Source organism: Haemaphysalis longicornis, unplaced genomic scaffold (genome assembly GCF_048455015.1).
Source record: "Haemaphysalis longicornis isolate Haplotype H1 unplaced genomic scaffold, Haemaphysalis longicornis Haplotype H1 scaffold_3, whole genome shotgun sequence".
Taxonomy (NCBI): Eukaryota; Metazoa; Arthropoda; class Arachnida; order Ixodida; family Ixodidae; genus Haemaphysalis; species Haemaphysalis longicornis.
In genome coordinates, this window is record NW_027526335.1 from 235,720,823 (window position 1) to 235,729,539 (window position 8,717).

The window sequence follows — 8,717 nt, forward strand, 5'->3', positions numbered from 1 at the left end:
TACGGCCACGGCTGCACCGACAACGCCCGAGCTCCCCTGAGCCCGACCCGGCCTGAGAACAAGAGGGGACACCAGACGCAACGCGAGTGCTTACGTTTCGTTTTGCTTTGTCACATGTACTTGCCTTCGCGCAGTAAGTCGCCCAACGACAGTGCACCGCGTCAGACGTTTTCTTCCTCTGTCCTGATTTATATGTAACCTGTGTTTTTCTAATCAATTAAACAATTTATTTTTTCTACTTAGTCTTTCATTCGAGCTACGACTTAGCTAACAGTGCAGATAAGTTGATTATTCGTGAGTAATACAAATTGAGTACTCATGAGTACAGATTGAGTACTCATGAGTGCAGAATGAGTAGTACTCATGAGTGAAAAATGAGTAGTACTCATGAGTATTACTCATGAGCAGTAGTACTCATTGAATACTCATGAGTACAGATTGAGTACGAATACTCGTGAGGACAAATGAGTTTGAGTACAAGTGAGTACGATTACAAATGAGTATTTGATGAGTGAGTACGAGTGATTTTGTGAACAGACGAACTTTTTGAGTCTGAGTTTGATTGAGTACAGCGTGAATGAAAAAAATTATGATTGAGTTTGAGTGAGTTCTTTCTGTTTTGCCGACCTATGTTTAGGCGTCGGTTCCGAAGAACCCGCACGGCAGTAGCTCACCCGTCAGCAGTTCGGCAGTATCGCCGGCGGCCATGGGAGGCCGATGGGCGCGAATGATGGTGCACGGGGCGCCACTCACTTAGCCAAGACCCCCGGCGTGTGGTACAGCCGTTCCACGCTTACAAGCGCGAGCCAGCGACCGAAAGCGTTCGGGCACAGCGAGTGAACAGCCTTAGGCGTCGGTTCCGAAGAACCCGCACGGCAGTATCTCACCCTTCGCAGTTCGGTAATGATCCTTCCGCAGGTTCACCTACGGAAACCTTGTTACGACTTTTACTTCCTCTAAATGATCAAGTTTGGTCATCTTTCCAACAGACCGGCGCAACCGAAAGGCCGCGCCGGACATCGGTCCGAAGACCTCACTAAATCATTCAATCGGTAGTAGCGACGGGCGGTGTGTACAAAGGGCAGAGACGTAATCAACGCGAGCTTATGACTCGCGCTTACCGGGAATTCCTCGTTCAAGGGGAACAATTGCAAGCCCCTATCCCAATCACGAAGGAAGTTCCACGGGTTACCCAGTCTTTTCAGACAGGGAAAAACACGCTGCCTCCTTCAGTGTAGCGCGCGTGCGGCCCCGGACATCTAAGGGCATCACAGACCTGTTATTGCTCTGTTTCGTGCGGCTAGGAGCCGCTTGTCCCTCTAAGAAGGTTGTAAGGTGCTGGGAACCCCGCACCTATTTAATAGGCTAGAGTCTCGTTCGTTATCGGAATTAACCAGACAAATCGCTCCACCAACTAAGAACGGCCATGCACCACCATCCACCGAATCAAGAAACAGCTCTCAATCTGTCAATCCTCCCAGTGTCCGGGCCGGGTAAGTTTTCCCGTGTTGAGTCAAATTAAGCCGCAGGCTCCACTCCTGGTGGTGCCCTTCCGTCAATTCCTTTAAGTTTCAGCTTTGCAACCATACTTCCCCTGGAACCCAAATACTTTGGTTTCCCGGAAGCTGCCCGCCGAGTCATTTGAGTAACTCAGGCGGATCGCGGGTGGGTTGGCATCGTTTATGGTTAGAATTAGGGCGGTATCTGATCGCCTTCGAACCTCTAACTTTCGTTCTTGATCAAAGAAAACATTCTTGGCAAATGCTTTCGCAGTAGTTCGTCTTGCGACGGTCCAAGAATTTCACCTCTAGCGCCGCAATACGAATGCCCCCGTCTGTCCCTCTTAATCATTACCTCGTATTCCAAAAACCAAGAGAACAGAAACGAGGTCTTGTTCTATTATTCCATGCAAGGAATATTCAGGCGACTCGCCTGCGTTGAGCACTCTAATTTTTTCAAAGTAAAAGCACCGGCCATCTCGAGGCACACAATGAAGTGCACCAAGAAACGACCGGCATGATGTTCAGTCCGAGCAGTCGCATCGGGTAGATGCACTACTCGTCTGGAACTGAGATCCAACTACGAGCTTTTTAACCGCAGCAGCTTTAGTATACGCTATTGGAGCTGGAATTACCGCGGCTGCTGGCACCAGACTTGCCCTCCAATTGATCCTCGTTAAAGGATTTAGAGTGTACTCATTTCAATTACGGGGGCCTCAAAAGAGTCCCGTATTGTTATTTTTCGTGACTACCTCCCCGTGCCGGGAGTGGGTAATTTGTGCGCCTGCTGCCTTCCTTGGATGTGGTAGCCGTTTCTCAGGCTCCCTCTCCGAAATCGAACCCTGATTCTCCGTTACCCGTAACAACCATGGTAAGCAAGTAACCTACCATCGAAAGTTGATAAGGCAGACACTTGAAAGAAACGTCGCCGGCTCGTGGCCATGCGATCAGCACAAAGTTATCCAGAGTCACCACACAATGCGGGCCGAAGCCCGATCGATCTTGGTCTAATAAAAGCACCCGCTGGCCAAAAAGGACACAAGGGCTCACTGCATGTATTAGCTCTAGAATTGCCACAGTTATCCAAGTAGGAAGAAACAATCTAAGGAACCATAACTGATTTAATGAGCCATTCGCGGTTTCGCCTTATTTCGGCATGTACTTAGACATGCATGGCTTAATCTTTGAGACAAGCATATGATTACTGGCAGGATCAACCAGGTAATCGACTGCGGTCGCGGCTCTGTGCGGCCGGACGCTGTCGCTGCTGGCGGAGGCCACCTTCAGGCGCCACAGCCGGCTAAGCAACGTGAGCATAGGAGCGAACTGCGTAATCAGCGCTGCCCTGCGAAAGCAATCCCATGCGGGTCGCTCATCGGGGCGCTGCCAGGAAAACGCGTTCTGCGATCCTTTCTTGCGTTCGGCGCGGTCTCGGCCAACGGTCAGTGCCGAGGCTCTCGGGGACCGGCCCTTCGCGTGAAATGGTAGCCAAGAAATCGTAGCCGCCAGGTCTCGGGAACACGCCCGGAACTTCGGCAAATTCACACTGAATCGTACCCTTCGAGGGACGAGACGGAACACCACTCGGTCGTCGATGAGAAAGCAACGTCCGACAACCAGCCCCCATCGCAGACGCGGATGAGGCTGCAGACGATGTGCTGCTGGGGTCCGACGCCAGGGCACCCCGCCACACGCTCGAGGCGTACGGCAGGTCGGCGCGCTAGTGCGCTTCGTTCGGCCCATCGGGACCCCCTATATATGCAACAATAAACTACCAGACGTCCGTGGGTCAGCTTCGAGTACGTACATGCCACCGGACATGGCGTCGTGATCGACTACAGCCACCGCGGCGTGTGCCCCGCAGCTTCCGCGAGTCGCACGATGCCACTGCCGTAGTCGCACTCAAGACGGCCGTACACGAGCGCGATGGGCCGTGCTTCTTGAGGCCGTGCGTGCACGACGCCGCCACGACGCGGACGTGGCACGATCACGGTCGTGGCGGCCCCACAGCAAAGCACCGCCAGCGTGCTCCGGCCCTAAAATCCCACTGCAACGAGTGCGCGCGTGCCGTACTCGTTGCGCCGTGCGTGCCCGCCGCCTGCACGGCTCGGGCGTAGAACGGCAACCGTTGAGCCCAGTCCGTAATTCAGGGCTGCCGACGTGCCGGAGTCGCCACATATTACTACCGTAGTCGAACGAAACGTCGTCGCCCACAACCAGCGAGGGCCGTACTCCTGCGGCGGTGCGTGCCCGCAAGACGCCGCCGAGCACGGCGCGCTGCCCTCACACCACCGCAACGCACCCCTCGAGTACGTGCAGGGTCGTACGGCACCTTCAAAACTCCTCTAGAGGCGATCCAGTTGCCGTCTAGCGCGCAATGTGTATTTGTCCGCCGGGGCGCGCGGCGCACACCGCCCTCCTATATATGCAGCAATAAACTACCAGACCTCCGCGGGCTACGCAAAAAGTTAAAGACCGCGAATCGGCGGACGGCTGCCAGCATGCGCAAGTCGCCAAATATTAGGCGGGAGAGGCACCGGTCCCGACAGAAGTGGTTTGCACCACAACCGCTGCTGCCTCAGCAAGCGGCGTGGTGCCGGGTTGGGCTGCGTGAGGCAACCCAGCGGGGGGCGGGGGCGGGACCAGGTCAGACTCGCTGAACTGGGTCCCTGTGGAAACCAGACGCCGCTCCGCCCCCCGGCGAGCCGCGTCTGCGTACCTCCCCAGAGGGAAAGAGGCGACCCTCTTTCGCGCCTCTGGGAAGGTGATGTTCTCCGTGACCTTGATGTTAATTATCTTTTTTTCCATTTGGAATTTTTCACACTTGCGGGAGTACGCTGCATGCGGCCCCCCGCAGTTTACACAAGTGGGAGTTTCGGATGGGCAGTTCTCGCTCGGATGATCGTGCGCCGCGCATTTTGCACACGTCGTTCGGCCACGGCAAGAGTTCGTACCGTGCCCGAACCTCTGGCACTTAAAACAGCGCCGCGGGTTCGGAATGTAGGGACGGATGGAGCAACGGATGAAACCTGCGTTTATGTATTGTGGAAGAACGGCGCGGTCGAAAGTCAAGATAATGTGTTTGGTCGGAATCTCCCTGTCGTCTCTGCGGATAGTGATGCGTCTCACAGCAGTGACGCCCTGATCCTTCAAGCCGGCAAGGAGATCCGCATCCGTTTCGTTCAGGAGGTCTGTCTCGGATATCACACCCTGCGAGCTGTTGAGGCTCCGATGGGGTGTGACCCGGATGTCGAGATCAGCCAGTCTAGTCTGAGCAAGAAGCTTTGCAGACTGCTGCTTGTCATTTATTTCAATTAGGAGTTCACCAGACTTTTGTTTTTTGCACTTATACGATTTTCCTACTATGGCTTCAAGATACTTGGCAATCAAGAAGACTGACTGAGATGCAAGAGGGTGGGTTGGATTGATGGATTCCATGACAAGAAATCGAGAAAAATTATCTGGTTCAGGAAATGTCAAAGATGGCAATAAAGGAAAAGATACTTCGGTGCGGCCCCTTTTCAGGGACCGATCACGTTTGGGGGGGGGGGGGGGTTTAGAGAATGCCATATAGCATAGTATAAAAGCAGGGAGACTGGGGTACTTTCTTCTTTGACCTTACCCTGGTAGCCAAAGAGGTCCCGGAGCTCCCTGCCTGGTAGACAGACAGGGAGCCCATCCGCCGGAGCTTGACCTGGGCTCCGACGGCCACCGTTCGTGGTTTCTAACCCTCCACCTATAAACACATCGCCACGGTTGGATCCAGCTTATGTTTGGGGGCTCGGGGTCCGCGGTATCGCCAGTACCGTCACCAAGATTGCTCAAGGTGCCCCGTGCGGGGTGGTCGGATAAGTCTGAAAGTAAAACAGTTACGTAAACAGGAGTACCGCCAGCTTGTTCGGCGTCGCGTCACGAATGAAAAGACACCTCCCATACCGAAATCGGGCTAAAAATGAGTTAGGTAGCGAATTTTAACCGGAATTTGGAGAAACGGCCACCCAGTTCAGACGTAAATAACTTCCTTCGGAGGCTGTAACTCAGCACAGGGTCAGGTTAGGACAACCAAATTTGTACCGAGAGGTCTTTAAGACCACCCGACGCGAACGACGCCTTCTTTGGTAAGTTTCAATAATTAGATTTTATTTGACAGCAAAAAACAGAGAAAAAATTGTCCACGGAGAACTCGTTTTTTTGGTCGAGAATCAAACGAGCTAGACGAGGAATAACTGTCCCATCGTGTCCGGCGTGACCTAGAGAAGAAAAGGACACCCCAGTTGTCAAAATCGGTTAAAAATGGGCTAGCTACAGAATTTTCATCAGAATTTGAAGTTTGCTGGACTGAAATTTTCACCCTCGTCAGGAAGGCAACACGCCCGCTCAGACCGGTCTTGAGGCTCAGGTGTTGTGAGTGGACAGTGCCATTAGGGAAGTGTGTGTGGGCAACGTGCCACCCCCCCTCTGTTTCCCCTCTCGTGTCCCCCCCCCCTTTTTTTTTGTGGTAAGCAATTTTCTTGCGGGGAGGCCGCCGCGTGGCCACACACGAGTTAACGGATGGCAGGGAAGAAAAGGGGTGAGCCTGGGCGACTCAAGCCAGCAGAGCAGGCGATGGGCACACCGAAACGAGGGAAGCCGCAACACAAGTCGGAGGAGTTTGTAGCTTCCTCCGACAGGGGCAGTGATCAGGAGGGGTCAGTGAACAGCGGGGTTGGCACGGCCCGCTCAGACGGTGCAGGCGGCAAGAGCAGGAGAGAGGAGGTGGGTGGCGGAGCATCAGGCAACTGCGACAAGCAGCCAGACGAGGAAACGGAGGATGAGAGCAGCAACAGCAGTACGCCAGCAAGGGATGCGCCCAGCCAGGAAGCAGGGGTAGGGGAACGCACACAGTTCCCCAACCTAGAGGAAGGTACAGAGGAGGAGCTCCTGGTCAGGATAGATTCAGATTTCCTGAAACAGCTGTTGCAGGCGCAAAATCAGGGGCTCAAGAACGAGGCAGCAAGGGTGCTCTTGTCGGCGTTGAAAGAAATGAAAGAAGTGGCACTCAGGCAGGCGTTAAGGGCGGCCCGCCTGGAAGGGATGCTTGGCGGAGAAAGTCCACAGCAGCACCAAACGCAGCTACAGACGCAGACGTATGGGAGGGCAGTGACCTACTGTCAGGCAGCATCGACTGGAGCAGGCCTCACACAGCGGGAGACTGACAACAGTGGAAAAAATTCGGAATCAAATCACGCAGCGCTTTTGGTAGAGTCGACTGACTCGCAAGCCATAGCGCCGGAGAGGGTGGGGGAATTTCTTCGGAAAACGTTCCAGCTGGAGAAATTTGGATTGAAAAGAGTGGGGCTGCGACAGATTTCGAAGGGGGTGGCGGTACTGTCCCATGATGAGGCAGGTCTGGAGAGGCTGGCAGAGGCCATTCAAGAATCCTCGGCTGCCGGCGCGCTGTCAGTAAGGAAGGGAGGAGACAGGAAGGCGACCTACAAACTGGTGGGGGTGGACCCGGGGGTGGACATAACCGAACATTATTCCACAACTATTTGCACAGAACGAATTGGAAGGCCAGGCGGAGGAGTGTGCCATCGTGAAGCACGTCGTAGGCAGGGGGGGGAACGCGCACGGTGATAATCTCAGTGTCACAACAAGTGGGCCGGCAGCTGAGGACTAGGCAGAGGGTGCATGTGGGTTGGGCGATCTGTGCGGTCTACCTGAGCCCAAACCTGCCCATGTGCAACAAATGCGCAAGCTATGGGCACTTCAGAGTGACATGTCCGGAGCGGCGGCCCACATGCATGCATTGCTCTGGTATGCACGAATCAGGAGACTGTAGGGCGGAACGCCGCAACTGCCCTGCCTGCCGGCGCGAGGGTCGCCAGACATCGGGAGCACTCGATGTCGTCAGCCTGGTGCCCAGTGTACAGGGAGTTGGTGGCTAAGGCCACCAGGTTTTGGGCTTAAGAATGGAATCGCTGAGCCTTATCCAAGCTAACCTAGCACGATCATATAAAGCCAATGAAAGTCTAAGCTTGTTTCAGCAAGAAAACGCAAACGAAATCTCCCTTATTCAAGAACCATATCTATTGCACAACAACCTCATTATTTTCCCAATAAAACACCGAATAATTGCAGCCTCGGCTGGAGCTAAAGTGGCTACCATAATTCACGATACTAACATAGAGCCACTTCCCATTCGGGTTAGACAAACCTTGATAGCTGTAGGAATAACATGGCGGAAACAGAAAATGTGAATTATTATCTGCTATGCACCACCCCGAGAGGATATAAACGACACTATACAGGAAATTGAAGAGGTGTTGGAATCAGCTACGAAAGAATAGTAGTGTTAGGTGACTTTAACGCAAAAAGCACGGTTTGGGGGGGAAGTAAGACAGATGACAGAGGTAAAATCCTATCAGAATTTATAATCACAAAAAACTGGTACATTCAGAATGACTGCACTTCACTCCCCACCTTTCAGACAGTCAACGGCAAGAGCTGGATAGATCTTACTATAATCTCTCCAAACCTAATACGGGAGGTACAGGAATGGAACGTCCTGGATTATCCGACGGCTAGTGATCACAGGTACATTAAAATCAGATTAATTCAAGCCCCGGAAGAGAAAACAAGGAGACTTACAATGAGAGGGGAAGAAAAGGTGCTTAATAGTCTAAAGGAAGATGGGTGGTTTACCTCAGCAGGGGTAGCAGAATTAAGAACAGCAAGGGAATTGGATGAGATTGTCGACGCATTGTACGAAAAAAACGAGAAGGTGCGGGAGAAATATACTGAACTGGTGCAGAATAATAATGAGCAAGCGAAACCATGGTGGAACGTGGAACTTGAAATGGAAAGGAAGCGCGACATAGCTTTGCGCAAAAGATACCAAAAATCAACGGGACCCGAACGGGAGGTGCATAAAAAGAAATACTATGAGGCCCATAAGATTTATGTGGAGAACATATCAAAAGCAAAAAAAGCTAGCTGGAAGGAAATGTGCTCAGCGATGTCCAAGGGGAACCCTTTCAACCTGCCCTACAAGATTTCTCGAAATAAACTCCGGAAACCCCTTGCCTTGGGAATAACCCAAAAGGAAAACTCCGAACGGACGGAGACAGAGGAGGAGACAGTGAGATACCTAATTGAAAGCCTGTACCCAACCGTGTCAGAGTTCCCAGGACCAGAAGAGCAGGATCCAATAGAACAGGAGGGGGACGGGGATGTTGA

At 53.0% G+C, this 8,717-nt stretch overlaps 1 non-coding gene across 1 annotated transcript; it reads right to left on the bottom strand.

Moving 5' to 3' along the window:
- Positions 1-901: 901 nt before the first annotated feature.
- LOC144176097 (small subunit ribosomal RNA) lies at positions 902-2,723 on the bottom strand. Its single transcript, XR_013323785.1, has one exon. It is a non-coding gene; the product is annotated as a small subunit ribosomal RNA (ribosomal RNA).
- Positions 2,724-8,717: the final 5,994 nt, after the last annotated feature.